The following is a 21554-nucleotide window of genomic DNA, read 5'->3' on the forward strand; positions in this document are numbered from 1 at the left end:
TTCATTGAGGACATCCTTGTACACCTTGTTGAGTCAGCTGAAGCTGTTTCCATTGTCATTCATAAAAGACTCCAGGACAGCCCTTTGGGGAGGAGTTGTATAATTGATAACTTACCATCAAATTGAAAGCTGAGCTCTTTCTCAAACCCAGAGAGAAGGAAGGAAGAGAAGGAAACAAAATGAGAAATCTTGGTCTAAAAACAACAAAGTTTCATAAATCCTTCACAAGAATCTACACTCTACTGGGATTTGGCAAAAGATTATTTGGATGGGTTGCATGTAAAGATGGTAGGAATACAACGTGGCTTTCTCAAGGTTGTCTGGGGCAGTAGAGGTCAGTGGTGGTGATTTGAAGAAGCTGGTGAGGATTGTAAATCACTCCATCTCAGGGATGTGAAGCTAGTGTTGCTTCCCGAACTCAGAACCTCAGACCCGGGTTGATTTCATCCCTCCACTGCCCTCAGAAGGGAATGGCTACCCACTCCAGTATTCTGGCCTGGAGAATTCCATGGTCTATATAGTCCATGGGGTCGCAAAGAGTCGGACATGACTGAGCGACTTTCATTTTTCATTTTTCACTGCCATCTACAGCCCAAGCCCTGGGCTCCTCCCATTAGCCATCTAAGTCTCACTGGGTATTTAGGTTGCTTCCATGTTCCAGCTGTTGTAAATAGTGCTGTAGTGAACACTGGGGTGCATGGATCTTTTCTTTTTTTAAAAAAAAAAAACTTTTTATTTTGAATTGGAATATATCTGATTAACAACAGTGTTGTGATAGTTTCAGGCGAACATTGAAGGGACTCAGCCATAAATACACATGTATCCATTGTCCACCAAATCCCCTCCCATCCAGGCTGCCTCCTAACATAGAGTTCCCTGTGTTATGCAGTAGGTCCTTACTGGCTACCCATTTTATATATAGCAGTGTGTACATGTCAATTCCACACTCCTTAACTAACCCATTCTCTGACCTTTCCCCCTGGTAACCGTAAGTTCATTCTCCAAGTCTGTGAGTCTGTTTCTGTTTTGTGAGTAAGTTCATTTGTATCCTTTCTTTAAAAATTCCACATGTAAGGGATTCCCTTTCTCTGTCTGACTTACATCACTCAGTATGACAATCTCTAGGTCCATCCATATTGCTGAAAATGGCATTATTTAACCCTTGTTTTGCTGAGTAACATTCCATTGTATGTATCTACCACATCTTTGTCTATTATCTATGGACATTTAGGTTGCTTCCATATCTTGGCTATTGTAAGCTGGGGTGCATGTAGCTTTTCTTTTTTAAAAACTTTTAATTTTGTATTGGAGTATAGCTAATTAACAATGCTGTGATAATTTCAGGTGAACAGTGAAGGGACTTGGCCATACGCATACATGTATCCATTCTTCCACGTACTCCCCCCCCGTCCAGGCTGCCACACAGCATTGAGCAGAGTTCCCTGTGCTGTTCAGTAGGTCCTTGTTGGTTATTCCTTTTAAATACAGCAGTGTGTCCATGTCCACCCCAAACTGTCTAACCATCCCTTCCCCTAGGCAGCCATAGTTCATTATCTCAGTCTGTGGGTGTGTTTCTCTTTTGTAAGTTCATTTGCATCATGTATTGTTAGATTCCACATATAAAGGATGTCATACAGTATTCTTCTCTGTCTGACTTACTTCACTCAACATGGCAATCTCTAGGTCCATTCACATTGCTGAAAACGGCATCATTTCACTCTTTTAAAGGCTGAGTAGTATTCCACTGTATATGCGTACCACATGTTTATACATCTCTCTGTCAGGGTGATGGACAGACATTTGGGTTGCTTCTACGTCTTGGCTGTTGTAAAGACTGCTGCAATGAACACTGAGGCACATGTATCCTTTCAGGTCATATTTTCCTCAGAATATATGTCCAGGAGTGGGATTGCAGGGGCACATGGTAGCTCTATTTTTAGTTTCTTAAGGAACCTGCACCTTGTTCTCCATAGTGGCTGCACCAATTTACATTCCCTCCAACACTGTAGGAGGGTTCCATTTTCACCACATTCTCTCCACCATTTATTATTTATATATTTTTTGATGATGGCTTTTCTGACTCATGTGAGGTAATACCTCATTGTATCAAGTTTTGATTAGCATTTCTCTAATAATCAATGATGTTAAGCACCTTTTCTTGTGTGTTTTAGCCATCGTGTGTCTTCTTTGGAGAAATGTCTATTTAAATCTTCTGCCCATCTTTTGATTGGGTAATTTTTTTTTTTTGATATTGAGCAGCATGAGTTGTTTGTATATTTTAGAGATTACTCCCTTGTCAGTTGCTACTACATATAAAATAGATAAATAATAAGGACCTACGGTATAGTATAGGAAACAACTCAGTACTCTGTAATGGGAAAAGAATCTAGAAGAGTAAATATGTGTGTATGTACAACTGCTTGACTTTGCTGTGCACCTGAAAATAACACTGTAAATCAACTGTACTCCAATAAAAATTAAAAAATAAAGAAAAAAACAACCAAGAGAAAAAAACCATCCTAAAAAATTTCGAACCGAAAGAAAGAGTTAAACTGGAAGAATGTGTTTCAATAAAAAATGATGAAACAACAATGACAAACAAAATATAAATCTTAGTGGGAGCAAAAGACTTTCTTTTCTTCTTCTTTCTTTTTAGAGGGTTTTCTGCTTAGAAATCAGGATGGAAATCTAAGAAGCTGTAGAACTAATTAATGGGAATGGTTCCAGGAGGCAGTTAAAAGTGCAGAAAAAAATTGCTTGGATGTAAAATTGCTTATATGTAATTTGGGAATTATCCAGGAAAAAAAGAAAGAAAGATGACATTTCCCCCCTTCCCCACTCCTTCTTTAAGCAAGTTTCATGGTCGATGTGGGCAGCCAGGCTCAGGGAATAAAGTAGAAGCATCCTATTTGGGCCTGGCAAATGATAAGGATTTAATGTCCTTGCTTCCCCCAACAGTCATTATCATAGTTCAGGTCTTCTGGAGTTCCACATTCCATTTCCACTCTTTTATTTATTTTTCATTGGAGAATAAATACTTTACAATGCTGTGTTAGTTACTACTGTACAACAAGGTGAATGAGCTGTATGTATACATGCGTCCCCTCCCTCCTGAGCCCCCCTCCCGCCCCTCTAGGTCATCACAGAGCCCTGAGCTGAGCTGCCTGTGCTCTACAGCAGCTTCCCACTAGCTCTCTGCTTTACACACGGGGGTGTGTGTGCTTTAGAGCCTCTCTCCCGGTACACCCCACCCCCTCCCCTCTGTGCCCACCTGTCTGTTCTCTGTGTCTGGGTCTCTGCTCCCGTGCTGCAAATAGGGTCAACAGTACCATTTTTCTAGATTCCAAATACATATGTTAATATACGATATTTATTTTCCTCTTTCTGACTTACTTTACTCTGTATGACACACTCTAGGTCCATCCACAGCATTACAAATGATCCAATTTTGTTCCTTTTTATGACTGAGTAATATTCCATTGTGTATATGAACCATTACTTCTTTATTCATTCATCTGCTGATGGACATCTACAATCCACCCTTTTAAAGCAATGTGCAAAACCAATACAATAAAAAAAATAAAGCAATGTATCTTCTTTATCACTCTGGTCTTTCTCAATCTGGATCTATGCCATTCATGGATTAAAGGCAGAAGATCTCAGTCATGCAAGGACCTTCAGAATCCCAAGACTGCTTGCCTTTCTCTTTTCTCCGGCAGATTGATTTCCCTACACGTGGAGTTTCTCATGTTTCCTTTTGGAGTAGTGGTTGCTCACAAGTTCAGGCCCCTTCCTGCAATGCCCTTTCTCTCCTGGTGTCTTGGGGAACTCCCATGAATTCTTCAAAACTTGCTCTAGTTGTCGCTTTTTCTTGGACTTTTTACATCTCCCCAAGCCAGGGTCCTTTAAACGTGCTAACATTTTCTTTGTGTGCTGTAAATGCAGGCCTCCGCTTTTGTTTTCATTTCTCTTCCCCTAACTAAATTGTGACCATTTAGTATTTATATTTATGACTTTGCCTCCTAGCAGTATCAGTTGTACCACTGAGAGCAATAAATATTTGTGGGATAAATAAATTTCTTGGTACTTAATTTTGGTCTCAGTAAAGTGGGAATGTTATTTCACATTGGCTACATATTGACAGAAATGAATGTGGAAGTAAAAAAACCACTTAAATTGTTTTTCCTTTGAAATCCAACCCTATTTTGTATGGACTACTTTTATGGTGACTGCATATCAGTACTCAATCACCATTTTACGTAAACATGGACCCACAGTAGACGTAATTGTTTAAGAAACGGAATGTAACCATAAAAATAAGCTAAGAGAACACAATAGTTCTGCAGGGGACCCAAGTAGGAACTAAACAATCAGACAATGGTAAGATAAAGTTAAAGACATCAAGATGACGTTCAGAGATATTTGCCGTCAAGTGGAAGATGTATTTCTCCATTGTGAAGCAGTTAGTCATTCATATGCACCTCCAATGTCAACTGTGTGTAAGACCTAGTCCCCTCACCCTCTGAAGTCAACTTTTATTTTAAAATCCAAATAATTGATTGCTGTGGAAAGTCCCACCTGTGGATTTTTGTGGAGTTTACTTGTCTTCATCTGTGCTACAGTGTGCTTCCTAAATACTGTTCTTGGTTCCTACTGCTATTTTTTCTTATTGAAGGGAACTGAAGGGATTACAGCATAGCATCATGTAGACAGCGATTTAAAAATGAGCATTAGATTCATTGTCCTAAAATTACCTGTTCCTGGCTGGTTATAGGGAGGTGGTGTGGGGGCTGACCTTCCTTCTTGTGGCCCATGCCTTCTGCTTATCGTTCCTATTGTCCCGCCTGGGTTGCCTGCTGAAAATCATAGCTCTTCTCACTTAATTGTGAAGAGTGATTCACTTCTAATCTGTTCATATCTTTCCAGATTATGGCTGGAGGTAGGGTGGGTGGACATTCACAGTGAGGTTCAACACAATGCACATATTTTTCTAAATGAACAGCATCTCTTATGATCTGATGCTATTCTGCAGGTGTGCAGAAGAGACAGTCTACTCTAAGTAGTTACTACTTCTGGGTAACCATAAAAATAGTTGCCTTCTCAGTTCAGTTCAGTTCATCACTCAGTCATGTCTGACTCTTTGCAACCCCATGAACTGCAGCACGCCAGGTTTCCCCGTGCATCACCAACTCCTGGAGTTTACTCAAACTCATGTCCATTGAGCTGGTGATGCCATCCAACCATCTCATCCTCTGTTGCCCCCTTCTCCTCCTGCCTTCAATCTTTCCCAGCATCAGGGTCTTTTCAAATGAGTCAGCTCTTTGTATCAGGTGGCCAAAGTATTGGAGTTTCAGCTTCAACATCAGACCTTCCAGTGAATATTGAGGACTGATTTCCTTTAGGATGGACTGATTGGATCTCCTTGAAGTCCAAGAGACTCTCAAGAGTCTTCTTCAACACCACAGTTCAAAAGCATCAGTTCTTTGGAGCTCAGCTTTGTTTATAGTCCAACTCTCATATCCATACATAACTACTGGAAAAACCATAGCCTTGACTAGATGGAACTTTGTTGACAAAGTAATGTCTCTGCTTTTTAATATGCTGCCTAGGTTGGTCATAGCTTTTCTTCAAAGGAGTAAGCATCTTTTAATTTCATGGCTGCAGTCACCATCTACAGTGATTTTGGACCTCCCCAAAATAGTCTCAATGTTTCCATTGTTTTCCCATCTATTTGCCAAGAAGTGATGGGATTGAATGACACAATCTTAGCTTCTGAATGTTGGGTTTTAAGGCAATTTTTTCACCCTCCTCTTTCGCTTTCATCAAGAGTTTCTTTAGTTCTTCACTTTTTGCCATAAGGGTGGTGTCATCTGCATATCTGAGGTTATTGATATTTCTCCCTGCAATCTTGATTCCAACTTGTGCTTCATCCAGACCAGCATTTCACATGATGTACTCTGCATAGAAGTTAAGTAAGGTGGCAATATACAGCCTTGACGTACTCTTTTTCCTGTTTGGAACCAGTCTGTTGTTCCATGTCCAGTTCTAACTGTTGCTTCCTGACTTGCATATAGGTTTCTCAGGTAGCAGGTCAGGTGGTCTGGTATTCCCATCTCTTGAAAAATTTTCCACAGTTGCTTTCTAGGCTCAGAATTTTCTAGAGCTGAAAACATGTAGGGCCAGAACATCTATCTGATTTAGAATAAACATTAGAACTCAGATGAACAGGATATATCTATGTCTTTTCTTTTTCTTTGTCTATATGTTTTCAACAATTTTCCCTCATGATGTGAAATCCAGACGTGTAAAGGCTATATGGTTAGCTACTCTTGTTCCATCAATACTGGTAATGACCCCCAAATGAGTCAGGTGCTCTGTGTGTGTGTTTCAGATGCTCAATTGTGTCCAGTGCTTTGTGATCCCATGGACTAGAGTCAGCCTTTGACTGTGTGGATCACAATAAACTGTGGAAAATTCTGAAAGAGATGGGAATACCAGACCACTTGACCTGCCTCTTGAGAAACCTGTATGCAGGTCAGGAAGTAACAGTTAGAACTGGATATGGAACAACAGACTGGTTCCAAATAGGAAAAGGAGTATATCCAGGCTGTATATTGTCACCCTGCTTATTTAACTTCTATGCAGAATACATCATGAGAAATGCCAGGCTGGAAGAAGCACAAGTTGGAATCAAGATTGCCAGGAGAAAGATCAATAACCTCAGATATGCAGATGACACCACCCTGATGGCAGAAAGTGAAGAACTAAAGAGACTCTTGATGAAAGTGAAAGAGGAGAGTGAAAAGTTGGCTTAAAGCTCAACATTCAGAAAATGAAGATCATGGCATCCGGTCCCCTCACTTCATGGCAAATAGATGGGGAAACAATGGAAACTGTGAGAGACTACTTTTTTGGGCTCCAAAATCACTGCAGATGGTGACTGCAGCCATGAAATTAAGATGTTTGCTCCTTGGAAGGAAAGTTATGACCAACCTAGGCAGCATAGTAAAAAGCAGAGACATTACTTTGTCAACAGATGTCCATCTAGTCAAGGCTATGGTTTTTCCAGTAGTCATTTATGTATGTGAGAGTTGGACTATAAAGAAAGCTGAGTGCAGAAGAATTGATGCTTTTGAACTATGGTGTTGGAGAAGACTCTTGAGTCACTTGGACTGCAAGGAGATCCAACCAGTCCATCCTAAAGGAGATCAGTCCTGGGTGTTCATTGGAAGGAATGATGCTGAAGCTGAACCTCCAATACTTTGGCCACCTGATGTGAAGAGCTGACTCATTTGAAAAGACCCTGATACTGGGAAAGATTGAGGGCAGGAGGAGAAGGGGACAACAGAAGATGAGATGGTTGGATGGCATCACTGACTGAATGGAGATGAGTTTGAGTAAACTCCGGGAGTTGGTGATGGACAAGGATGCCTGGCTTTCTGCAGTCCATAGGGTTGCAAAGAATCAGCCATGACTGGGCGATTGAACTGAAATGAACTGGACTATAGTCTGCCAGGAGCCTCTGTCCATGGAATTCTCCTGGCAAGAATACTTGAGTGGGTAGCCATTCTCTTCTCCAGGGCATCTTCCCGACTCAGGTATTGAACCCATGCCTCCTGTATTGCAAGTGTATTCTTTACTGTCTGAGCCAGTGGGGAAGCCTGAGTCACGTGCTATTTGCAGGCTATCATTGGCCCTATTCTTAGTTAATAGTGCTTTAAGTTTGATGCAATATAATTATTTACTTTTAGTGGAATTTAACTTGAATATCTCAAAATACTATCATTAAATGTATTCAGCTTTGATTACAATTACAAACTTGTACAACAAATCTCATGAAATTTATAGTTGGTAGCAGTCAAAGAACTAGCAAGGAGACACCTGTAACTAGCTAGTCTGTTAAAAAAAAATCCTCAGTTATAATAAAAATTAGCAACAATGGCTATGATTAATTGAGCATTCTGATTTGCCAGGCACACTTCTAAGCCCTTTGAGTGTAAGAGCTTCCTTGCAGAAACCATATGAAGTTGGGACCCACATGGTGCAGATGTGGAAATAGAGGTACAAAAAGTTTAGCAACATTTCTTGGAGAGAAACAACAAAATGTCCCTCCAAGAAAGGAATGAATTAACAAATACGTTATTGGGCTTCATTTGGCCTATGGCTCTCGTGTTGTACTTTTACTGTTCCAGACAATGTGAAGAGTCTAAGATCCACAGAGGAGAAGACAGTTGTAAAGACTTGGACATTCATTTTGGTCCATTTTGCATTATAGCATCTGCTCCCCTTTATCTGAAGGGCTTTGGAGCTTTAATTTTTACAGAAGGTGGCAGGTATTTTGCAGCTATCTGGAAGCAGTCTACAAATAGCAACCAAGGGGCTCCGGCTATTTCATTCATCTTTTAGTAGGAACATTTTTCCATTGTTCTCAAAAAATAATTAATTATGGATTTACTCGTGACCGATTCAGGAATGCAGCTGGATATTACAATAAAAAGTTCTACTACTATGACCCTCTATTAACCTAATAAGCACAGTATCATCCTAGTTATACGTTAGAACCTAAACTTCACAGAATAGAGACTAGCATGGAAAATAAGACAAAATTTCTAAATGTGCAACCACCTTTTATTAACCTGGGGCTCTGTGATACTAAGCTACTTTCTCTCTGAGCAAATGACAAGTTAATTCAGAAAAAAGGAAAAAAAAAATCCAAAAGATTTCCTCATGACAATTTTCAGTTTTGTTGAAAAAGCCAAGTTAACAGTAGCAAATATTTTTGATGCTAATGGTAGAAATTGGTTCAAGTTACTCTAAGCCAAAAGGAAAAATCTAATATAATGACCTGGGAGCCATAGCAGGAATGCACATGTGACTCAAAAAGAACTAAGGGAGGAAAAAAAAAGGACTAAGAAGGCCAAAGGAAGCCCAGAAAGCAAGCTTTTTTTATATTTTGCTTCCATTTCTTTCTGCAAATTCTTATCGTTTCTCTCGCTCTCTTTGTCTTTTCTTTGGTCTGTCTTTGCAAATTGGCCCTCTCTGCGACTAACATTCATACGATAATGGCTGTGCCCCAGTTCTCAAGTTTATGTAGTTTTCATATAAGTGAACCCAAACCCATATTGAGGTTTCACTCTCTCAGTCACAGAGCTCTGATTGGCTCAGTTTGGCTCTGATGCTCAATCACTGCCAATCAAGTGAGTCCTGAGCATGCTAACACGTGGCTTAGAGAACCAGACTGGAGAGCTGTTCTCAGGGGAAAAGGACTTGTGAGCAGGACATACATCACAGAGGTCTCTTCTATTACCATGTCAACTAGGTCTTTGTGTGAACCAGCCTTTAGAAATTCCAGGGCTATGTAGAATTCAAAGGCAGTGTCTCTTCTATCCAGCCAGGCACATTTTTAGACTACATCACTGAGTATGTAATTAGGTCAATAAATTTGAAAATCAGCCTGAGCAAATCAAAATGTTAATTTAAGTTTGCAGTTAAACAGAAAATATAACGGATCTCAAAGCTAAGAGGAAGTGCTTTGGAGTCTTATTGACACCACACCCTTAATTTGTGTGGATAATTGAGACGTATCCAAGCTTTAGTCTTGCTGGTGCTGTTTAAGATTTAGCTGAAATTAGACAACCACATTTTTTTTTTTTTTTTGCCATAATGGATAGTCAGATCCTCGGAGACTGTAGGATTTTCAAATGCCTGCATATAATTACATAAATCAATCTAAGGGATGCTATTGTAGAGAAAGAGGAAATTTTGGTCTTATTTCTGATGTATCTATTGTATTCTTCTAAGACATGAAAGAATCTTGAGCAATCGTTCAGTTAGATCATCTCCCTCTACAGATGAAAAATGAAGCACAGAAAAGGGAGTTGACTCATCTATTACCTAATGACATTCCTGTGGCATATCCAGGATTCAAATCCTAGATTCCAGTCTTTCTATTATGTTATGGTGTTAATAACAGGACTCACAAAACATATGACCTACTGCTAGGGTGTTATATTTTCACTAGTTTCTAAATTAAGCTTTTGCAACATTTGGACTTATTCCATCTAATTTTTTTTCATACATTGAATGTAAATGCTCTGGAGAATTTTCTGGCTAATTCAACTAACTTATAGATTGTTCAAGCTGGTTTTACAGAAGGCAGAGGAACCAGAGATCAATTTGCCAACATCCGCTGGATCATGGAAAAAGCAAGAGAGTTCCAGAAAAACATCTATTTTTGCTTTATTGACTATGCCAAAGCCTTTGACTGTGTGGATCACAATAAACTGTGGAAAATTCTGAGAGAGATGGGAATACCAGACCACCTGACCTGCCTTTTGAGAAACCTATATGCAGGTCAGGAAGCAACAGTTAGAACTGGACATGGAACAACAGACTGGTTCCAAATAGGAAAAGGAGTACGTCAAGGCTGTCTATTGTCACCCTGCTTATTTAACTTATAAGCAGAGTACATCATGAGAAACGCTGGGCTGGAAGAAGCACAAGCTGGAATCAAGATTGCCAGGAGAAATATCAATAACCTCAGATATGCAGATGAGACAACCCTTATGACAGAAAGTGAAGAGGAACTCAAAAGCCTCTTGATGAAAGTGAAAGAGGAGAGTGAAAAAGTTGGCTTAAAGCTCAACATTCAGAAAACAAAGATCATGGCATCTGGTCCCATCACTTAATGGCAAGTGGATTGCAAGCAAGGTGGGGTGGAAGTGGGCAGTGCCTTCATGGTGAAGTTGGGTGAAGTATTTGGCTACCAATCAGACAGTGACGTTTCTACAGACAGCATTTCATGACCCAAAGTATTTTTATTCTACTTTCTCATGTGGTTGGTAGTGTGTGTGTAGAATTCTATGTGGAAAGTCATTCATTTGAATTTTGAAGACATTGTTTCTTTGTTTTCTAGGTTCAAACATTTCTGTGAAGAAGACTAACATTAATATGATTCACAGTTGTTACAATTTGTTTTAAATATACCATCTTGCTATTAGTTTTGTATTTGTACCATATATATTTTGTTCCCTTTTCCTAGTCTTCTGCCATTTTTCAGATTAATTTAGTGTTTTAAAAATTCCTTTTTATTTGTTTATTACCTATGTCCATTTTTTGTGTAATGCTTTAGAGTTTATGGGCTTCCTTTGTGGCTCAGCTGGTAAGGAATCTGCCTGCAATGCAGTAGATCTGGGTTCAATCCCTGGATTGGGAAGATCTCCTGGAGAAGGGAATGGCTACCTGCCCCATTATTCTGGCCTGGAGTATACAGTCCATGCGGTCTGCAAAGAGTCGGACATGACTGAGCAGCTTTCACCTTCACTTTAGAGGTTATAGTATACATCTTTAACTTTTCATAGACTACTTTCAAGTAACATTAAATCACTTTACAAATAGTATAAAAATTTTGCATTAATATAATTGTATTTCTCATCTCTTGGCCTTCATGCTATTTTTGCTATTTATTTTACCTCTCTTTAATTTATACATCTCATATTACATTTTTATTTTTGTTTTAAACAGTCTTCTGGTGATTAACCTTATATCTTTTGTGAGTCTTAAAAAATCTCTACGTTTGTTTCTGAAAGGTACTTTCTCTAGGACTGGAATTCTAAATTGGCAGATTAAAAAAAAAATTTGTTTCTGTGTTTTAAAAATGCTCCAGTGTACTCTGGCTTCCATTGTTCCTGAAGAGAAGTCTTTTGTTATTCTTATCTATATTCCTTTGTATGTCATGTGTCTTTTTTCCGATCGGCTGCTTTTATGATTTTCTCTTTACCACTATTTCTAGCATTTTGGTTATGATATACTTTGGCCTATATTTCTTTATGTTTTTTGCACTTTGGGTTCATTAAGCTTCTTGAATCTGTGGGTTTACTATGATATCACATTTGGAAAAAATGTTGGCCATTTTTCTCCTTCAAATTTTTTTTCTCTTTATCCCTCTCTCACTTCCATTCAGAGACTCCAATTGCATATTATTAGTGCTCTTCAAGTTGTCCCACACTTACTTTTCTTCTTTTTCTTTTTTTTGTACTTTATTTGAATAAATTCTATTATATCTTCAGTTTCAATAATATTTTATTTTTCAGTGTGTAACTCATTAAACTCGTACTGTATGTTTTTAATCTCAGACACTGTAATTTTCATCTCTAGATCAGTTGGGTGTTTGAGAAATGTCTTCCATTTCTCCCCTTGGTTTGTCTTACTCTTGAATGTGAGGAATATAGTAATAATTACCATTTAATGTCATTGTCTACTAATTTTAATATCTTTGTCTTCTTTGGGTCTGTTTCTACTGATTAGTTTTTCTCCTCAGTATGAATTTTGCTTCTTTGCATGCCTGGTGATATTTGATTGATTACCAGACATTGTAGAATTATTGGATGTTTTTACATTCTAGTAAATATTCTTTAGCTTTGTTATGGGAAGCAGATTAACTACTTATAAGCAATAATTTCTCCATTTTGAGGCTTGCTTTTAAGCTTTCTGAAGCAGGGTTGGAGGAGCCCTTGATCTGGGACTTATCTTTCCCCAGGACTGAGATGACTTCTTTCTTAATGTTCTACCTAGTTGGTCATGAATTACAAAGCTTTCCACTCTGGCTGGTGAATACAAAAATTATTCTTGGATGTGTGAATCCACTGATTGTCGTTTCTGCTCCTTTGGGTTTTTCTTTCCATGGTCTCATGTGGTTTCCCCACATGCATGTCCTGGTTAAAACTCAGCTGAAAATTTGGATGGGGTCTTTTGAACATTTAATCTATCTGTGTAGATGCTGTCTCTCATAATTTGTGTTACAAACTCTAGGCACTTTTATCTCCTTGGATACATAGTTCTCTCTCCTCAATTCAGAAAGATGCCTGAGCTGAACCTGGGTTTCACCTCCCTGCACTACTCCCTGGAAATATCTGTAGATAGCAAACTGGGACAACTGGGCTTACTCTGCTGTTTTTAAGGGAATCTCTGCCCTGTATTGCCTAAATACCCAGGGCCCGAAAGCCTGAAAAGCATCGCTTCTCTCTTTCCCCCTCTCACACAAACACACACATATATGTATATATTTGGCCAGTTAAAAAGTTGTTTAGTGGAAGAGTAAGTCCAGACGTGTGTAACTCCATCTTTATTGGAGGTGGAATCCTATTATTCTACTTTTGTGATAAAACTTAAGTTTCTTGCCTATAAACTACTTAGTTTTACTTTGGAATGCTTACATAGGCCACTCTAGGTGGCAGCATTAGGCACTATGCCATCACTCTCAGCTTTGTAAAAATCACTACAAGGGTCTTTATTTCTAGCATCTGTAAAGTAGTTGAATTCCTACCTCAACAGATATTTATTGGGGGTTAGGTGCCTGACGCTTAGGATGTAGAAGTGTAGCAGACACATGAGGTCTTTTCCTACAAGGAGAAAACATTAAATAAATAAACATAATACAGTAGCCTCCTATCACTACTTCCTTACCCTGCTTTATTTTTCTTTATAATACTCTTTGCCACCTGATATATGATATGTGTATTTTAAAATTCTTTGGTTTTACTCCAATAAGGCTATAAGTTCCATGAGAACAGGAACCTTGTGGTTTTCTTTTTAACAGCTATGTTACCAAAGCCTAGAAGAATGTCTGGAGTACAGTTCTGTGCTGTGCTTAGTCTCAATCGTGTCCAACTCTTTGCGACCCCATAGACTAGCCCGCCAGGCTCCTCTGTCCATGGGGATTCTCCAGGCAAGAATACTGGAGTGGGTTGCCATGCCCTCCTCCAGGGGATCTTCCCAACTTAGGGACTGAACCCAGGTCTCCCACATTGCACGTGGATTCTTTACCGTTTGAGCCACTTGTTTATCAGATAAATGAGTGTTGAATGAAAGAAATGAAAGAATTGCAAAGAGGAAGGCAATAGTATAATGAATTTTACAACCTGGAATACCTCTCAGGATGCAGTCATAGGGACCACTTGCATCAGAAATATTTCAGGTGATTATTTAATATGCAGATTTTGATCCCCTCCTCAGATCCACTGCTGTTGAATTTCTCAGCGTTGTTACTGTTGTTCATTCAGTCATGTCTGACTCTTGGCAACCCCAGGGACTGCAGCATCCCAGGCTTCTCTGTCCTTCACTAGCTCCCAGAATTTGTTCAAACTCATGTCCATTGAGTCAGTGATGTCATCCAACCTCCTCTAACACCCCTTTCTCCCTTTGCCTTCAATCTTTCCCAGCTAGTGTCTTTTCCACATCTTTGCATCAGGTGGCCAAAGTATTGGAGCTTCAGCATCAGCATCAGTCTTTCCAATGAATATTCAGGGTTGATTTCCTTTAGGATTGACTGGTTTGACCTTCTTGTGTCTTTTAACTTCATGGCTGCAGTCACCACCCACTGTCACTGTTCCATTTTTTCCCCATCTATTTGCCATGAAGTGATGGGACTAGATGCCATGATCTTAGTGTTTTAAATGTTGAGTTTTAAACTAGCTTTTTCACTCTCCTCTTTCACTTTCCTCTCCATATTCTGCCATTAGCATGGTATTCTCTGAATATCGGAGGTTATTGACATTTCTCCTGGAAATCTTGATTCCAGTTTGTGATTATTCCAGCCTGGTATTTTGCATGATGTACTCTGCATATAAGTTAAACAAGCAAGGTGACAATATACACCCTTGACATACACCTTTCCCAATTTTGAACCAGTCCATTGTTCCATATCCAGTTCTAACTGTTGCTTCTTGACCTGCATACAGGTTTCTCAGGAGGCAGGTTTGGTGGGCTGGTATTCCCATCTCTTTAAGAATTTTTCACAGTTTGTTGTGATCCACACAGTCAAAGGTTTGGTGTAGCTGATGAAGCAGAAGTAGATATTTTTTTGGAATTATCTTGCTTTTTTGATGATCCAATGGATGTTGGCAATGTGATCTCTGGTTCCTCTGCCTTTTCTAAATCCAGCTTGTACACCTGGAAGCTCTCAGTTCATGTACTGTTGAAGCCTAGCTTGGAGGATTTTGAGCATAGCCTTCCTAGCATGTGAAATGAGTGCAACTGTGTGGTACTTTGCACATTCTTTTTTACACACCCTGTGTACAGAAAGAGCACATTAGCCAAGATGGTATGGTCAGACTTTCTTGCCCTATGGCCTCTTGCTCTTGCCCCATGTTTCGTAAATAATGATTATGTTGCAGCTGAGATCCCTGTAGCACTGGACATAAGCTTCATGAGGGACTTGCTTGGTCACAGGTTGTGTGCAGTTTTGTTGTGCTATGTTATGTCTGTTACTACGGCTGCTGTGCCAGCCTGAGAGAATAAACGTGTCTGCAGTTCCTCGCATTTTCTTCTGGCCTCTTAGCTCACAGCTTGCCTACCCTGGGTTCAGTGAACAGTGTGGACAGTGAGATACAGCCAGACAATTGGCGCTGTGAACAGGATCAGCAATAGAATTGGCGCAGTCAGTAGGATGAACAGCAGTCCGCCCTGAATTTGGAGAACTGGTTTGAGGTATAGCAAAGGTTGAAGAGAAAGTAGTCATGTAAATGAAACACCACATAATGTTTGTGTGTGCGTGCAATCTTCAGGTGGGAAGGAGCTATTTCAAGAAGCATTTTTAGCAGGGGAGTGACATGAGTTTTGGTCTATGTTTTTGAAAAGATCACTCTGGCTCTAGTAATGTAGTTTGCTTTCCCACAAAAGTTGTCCTACCTTAGATCCGAGGTCCCATATGTACAGAAGAGCTCACATGCTTTGCAATCAAATGGGCTGGACACAGTGTCCTTTTAGCTGTGTGACAGAGAAAAAGTTTATAACTCTCTTTCCTTACTTTTGTCATGAGCAAAATAGGGATAATAGTACTTTTCACATTGGGTTTTCTGAAGAACTGACTGGTTCAACTGATACAAAATACCTGGTGCGTAACAGTCATGAGAATAATGTTGGTTTCTTGTAACCCTTATTCTCAAGGTCCTTTTGCCTTTTGAAGGAAAAGCAGGGAAGTACAACAAACACTGCTATCTCCAGGACTCTTGTTGATAAGCTGTGAAATCTGTCTCAGATTTGAGACATCCTGTCCAGTGTTGGGGAGATCCTGGGTAGATACAGACTCCTAGAGGCAATATCAGGAAAAGAAGAAAGTAGTGTGACCAGTTCTTGCTGGAAAAAACATGAATAATTTATGCTCAGAAAGCCTGTCATTAGGGACTAAGACTGGAGGCCAAATGTTTAACAAGATCTTTGTCAAAGACCAGCACAAATTACTTTAGTTCCAGTAATGAAGTTTTCCAAGTATTTCATTAGATTTCTCTCTTCCCTGGTGATTTTTGCTCTTGATTGCAAAGGAATAAAAATGTCAAGAACATTTTGTACCTTGTTTTTCTTTCTCTTCCTTTCTTTCCTCCCTTCCTTCCTCCCTCCTTCCTTTAACTTACATCTTAAACAGCCTCTAAGAGTTGGACTTGTTTTGTACTTTCTATTACTAGAAGCGAGCGATATTTTAGCAGAGATCTGTGTTCCCAAGCCAACCTCATGTTCCTCCCTCTCACACATCTTCTGCGGTGTACAATCATCTCCCATTAAGTCACTTGTTAAGTTTTACATTGTCTGAGTGTAACCTCTTTCCTGTTTGAGGCTGTCCTTAATGTTCATTGTAACCAACTTTTCAGCTGGCTTTGACCACCTGATGCAAAGAACTGACTCATTGGAAAAGACCCTGGTGCTGGAAAAGATTGAGAGCAGGAGGAGAAGAGGGTGAGAGAGGATGAGATGGTTGGATGGCATCACCGACTCAGTGGACATGAATTTGAGCAAGTTCCAGGAGATAGTGAAGGACAGGAAAACCTGGTGTGCTGCAGTCCATGGAGTGGCAAAGAGTCAGACATGGCTGACCAACTGAACAATTGCAGTTTGAAAATGCTAAGTTTGGGAGAAATCCAACAGTATAAATCCAATAAGTAATTGATTTTGTAAGTTTGGAGTTTAGAGGAGAGCTCAAAGCTGTGATTACAAATTACAGCTCCATCAATATGTAGATGATAATGTCAGTTGTAGTATCAACTAAGTTTTAAAAAAATCAGGGCCTTCAATACTGCGAATCAAGTTTGTTTCTCATTCATGTAATGGTTCAGAGGAGGTGAGCTGTCTGGATGAGGTAGACAGCTCCAGTCCACAAGGGCATTTAAAGATCCAGTTTGCATTTATCTTATTGATTCATCATCCCTTTGAATATTATTTTTTCTTTGTATGGTTGACATTCGCTTCCTACACCAGGACCACATTCCATCATTTGGAAAAAGGAGAAAAGATAGCATATTCTTTTTAAGAAACTGACCCAGAACTTTTTATATATTGCTTAGCTGCAAGAGAGGCTATAGCATACAGTTTCCAACCTGGCCACATGGTGAGGTATCAATTCCACTAATAAAAGAAAAGGAAAATAGATACCAGAAAATAATATATATATATATTTCAACCACACAGACAACATATGAGGTCAAGGGAATGGCTATACAGGGCTTATCAACACTGCTACAGTTAACATTTTGGGCAGATAATCCTTTGTTGTGAGAGGCTGTGTATTATAGGATTATGTATCAGTGTTTAGCAGTATTGCCATACTTTACCTTCTAGATGTCGGTGACATTCTCCCAGATATAACAATCAAAAATGTCTTGCGTACTTGACAGACATCCATTAATGGGCCAAATTAGTTTAGAACCACTGGCTTAAATAGCAAGGGAGGAGAAAGAAGATGAGTGAGGCAGCCAGAGTTTGAGGGGTATCATTATTTAAGGATTGGTAGAGGAGTTAAGTGAGTGAACAGACAGGCAAGGAGTAGTCAATGGGATATAATAAAAATCAGGACTGCAGAGTGTCATGAAAGGGAGTTCAAGTGTGGTAGGAATGGTTGACTATTGCAATGATACCCTGAAATCAACTGAGATGAGAATAAAATGTGTTCATTGGATTTGGCAATATGGAGATTACTGGTAACCTAGACAAGAATATTTTGTTGTTTAGTGGTGGAAATGAAATTTGGAGTACAGTGAGTAAAGAGTAAGTCAAAAATAAATGAACACAACATTTGTAGACAACCCTTAAGCAAATGAAATAGTACAGGAAAATGGAGTAGCAGCTGGATGGTTATGAGGTCAAGGGAGTGATTTTCTAAAAATGGAGATGCAAGAGCTTATTTTGTATGAACTGAATGGAATAATTCAATATAAAGAGAGTGACGTGATCTAGAACAGAGAGGAAATGACCGTATGATGATCAAAGTCTTTGAGGGGATGAGACCCAGTGCCCTTACAGAGAGACTGACCTTTGGGATGAGAAAGGATATCAGGGTGGTAAACTGGCAGGAGATGAGGATGCAGTTATGTCTGTAGATTTTCTGATGGGAATATGAGGGAGTTCCCATAGGATGAGAACTGTCAGTGAAGCTGGATGTGGGCTCCTGGACTGAGAGTGATGGGGTCATAGAGGTGCTGTGGCATGTGGCTGGCAGGGAATGACTCAGGATAACATTTAAGGGCAGGTTGAGAGAGTACAGTGTTGAAAGAGGTCTCTGAGATTCGAGGTCGAGTGTCTAGAGAAAGATCAGTCTTCCTGCTGGGTGGTTATATTAGCAAAGGATGGGCTTGCTGAGAATTCTAAAGTGAAGTAGCCAGCTGTGTATTCAGAGAATCTGTCCAAAAAGCCTACCCTGGAGTCACTTCCCTCCCCAGTGAGTGAAAGCAACTCTGCTCCAATTTCTGGGAAGGTGTCTTGAAAAAAAAAGAAGGGCTGAAGTCTTATGTATTCCTCACACACCAAGGTGAGAGCTTGTGAGAAGCTTGTATGGACTGCTTATAGGAAATTAGAATTGACCCTAGTGGATCATATAAAATAGGTGCTTTTTACACAGATCCTTGGCCTTTACTAAAGGTGCTTTTAGGAGCTTCCCTGGCAGTCTAGTGGTTAAGACTCCATGCTTCCACTGCAGGGAGCATGGGTTTGATCCCTGGTTGGAGAACTAAGATCCCATATGCTGTGCAGCACAAAAAAAGTGATTTGAATAACATAACATAATATAGAAGATTTAAAAGCACAATGAGGCTAGATATGCCTCATTCTGAAAGTCTGTTACTAATGATAACTAAATTTAATTGCAGCAGTGACTAAACTAATAAATCCAATAGAAGGCTGATCTCCTGAAGGTTCACCAGTGGCTCAAGCCTAGAGCAAGAATCCTCAACCCTGTCTTGTGCAGTGTTCTGCTAGTTTTTCACAGGAAAGCATCAAGATTTGAATAGGTTAAATCATTTGCTTTAGTTATGATTGAGACCCAGGTCTACCTGACTGCAGTGGTTAAGCACTATGTTCTAAGATTTATTGTAGTCAAAAGATATTTATTGAGCATATTTGCAAGAAAGAGAAGTCTTAATCAGACATCATACATGCCCTTGAAGACTTTGTAGTTTACTAGGAAAATACTAATCCCCTATAATGTATGGTAGATGATCGACTCAGGAATGAGACCTTACCTTTTAGAAGACTCCCTGGTGGGTGTAACAATGGAAGTGGGCCTTCGAAAGATTTATGTTGCTCTAATATAGACTGTGAAGAAAGCTGAGCACTGAAGAATTGATGCCTTTGAACTGTGGTGTTGGAGAAGACTCTTGAAAGTCCCTTGAACTGCAAGAGGATCCAACCAGTCCATTCTGAAGGAGATCAGCCCTGGGATTTCTTTGGAAGGAATGATGCTACAGCTGAAACTCTAGTACGTTGGCCACCACATGCAAAGAGTTGACTCATTGGAAAAGACTCTGATGCTGGGAGGGATTGGGGCAGGAGGAGAAGGGGACGACCGAGGATGAGATGGCTGGATGGCATCACTGACTCGATGGACGTGAGTCTGAGTGAACTCCAGGAGTTGGTGATGGACAGGGAGGCCTGGTGTGCTGCAATTCATGGGGTCACAAAGAGTCGGACACGACTGAGCGACTGAACTGAACTGAACTGAACTGAATATAGACTGTCATTTGCTGTCTTTTTTCAGAAGACTATGGGGGACGAATTGGCCTTAATTTCATCCCAGTACAGAAAGACAAAAGAAATGAAGGGTAAATCAGCTTACTCTGTGCTGAAAAGTTTTGTGTTAAATGTTGTCCCAGAGGTTTCTTAGGCTGTCTTCATTTGTTGTTCTCATTCTTTTTTTCTATATTCTGAAGCAGTGATTTCCGCCATTCTGTCCTCCAGTTCACTTATCTGTTCTTCTGCATCAGTTATTCTGCTATTGATTCCTTCCAGTGTATTGTTAAGCTCTGTTCTTTCTTTAGTCCTTGTAGGTCTTGGGTAAACATTTCTTGCATCTTCTCAATCTTTCCCTCTATTCTTTTTCTGAGAGCCTGGATCATCTTCATTATCATTACTCTGAATTCTTTCTCTGGGAGGTTGCCCATCTCCACTTCATTTGATTATTTTTCTGGGGTTTTATCTTGTCCCTTCATCTGGAACAAAACCCTCTGCTTTTTCATCATGGTTAACTTTCTGTGATGTGGTTTTGGTTCTAGCTGCTGTGGGATTGTGGCCCTTCTTGCTTCTTCTGTCTGCCCTCTGGTGGATGAGGTTAAGAGACCTCTGTAAGTTTCCTGATGGGAGGGACTGATGATGGGGACAACTGAGTCTTGCTGTGATGAGCAGGGCCATGCTCAGTAAAACCTTAATCCAATTCTCCGCTGATGGGTGGGGTTGTGCTCCCTCTCTGTTGGTTGCTTCCCGAGGTGGCCCAGCTTTGGGGTCTACTGGGCTGTATGGTGGCGTTGATAGAGACCTCCAGGACTGCCGCTCCCAGGGCCTCCGTGCCCATGGGGAGCCACTGCTGAACCACACCTCCCCAGGAGACCCTCCAACACCAGCAGGGAGGTCTGGTTCAGTATCCTGTGGTGCCATCACTCCTTTCCCTTGGGTCTTGGTGCATACAAGATTTTGTTTGTGTCCTCCAAGAGTGGAGTCTCTGTTCCCCCCAGGCCTGATAATCAAATCCTACCGGCCTTTACAGTCTGATTCCCTGGGGATTCCCAGTCCCTTTGCCAGATCCCCAGGCTGGGAAGCCTGATGGGAGATTCAGAACCTTCACAAACAGTGGAAGAACTTCTTTGATATTATTGTTCAGGTATGAGATTTGATTTTATTGTGTTTGCACCCGTCCTACCATCTTGTTGCAGCTTCTTCTTTGACTTTGGACATGGGGTGTCTTATTTTGGTGGGTTCCAGCATCTTCCTGTTGATGGCTGTTCAATAGTTAGTTGAGATTTTTGTGCACTTCCTTTTACTCCACCATCTTGAACCAGAAGTGTTTGAAGATTTTTTGATGATGGATATTTTGACTGATATAAGGTGATATATTATTGTAGTTTTGATTTGCATTTCTCTAATACTTAGTGATGTTAAGCATTTTTTTCATGTGCCTCCTGGCCATCTATATGTCTTCTTAGGAGAGAGGTCTATTTGAGTCTTCTGTCCATTTTTTTTTTTTTTTGGACTGGAATATATGTATATATTTTTAATTTAGCTATATGAGCTGTTTGTAAATT

Source organism: Budorcas taxicolor, chromosome 19, assembly GCF_023091745.1.
Source record: "Budorcas taxicolor isolate Tak-1 chromosome 19, Takin1.1, whole genome shotgun sequence".
Classification (NCBI taxonomy): domain Eukaryota; kingdom Metazoa; phylum Chordata; class Mammalia; order Artiodactyla; family Bovidae; genus Budorcas; species Budorcas taxicolor.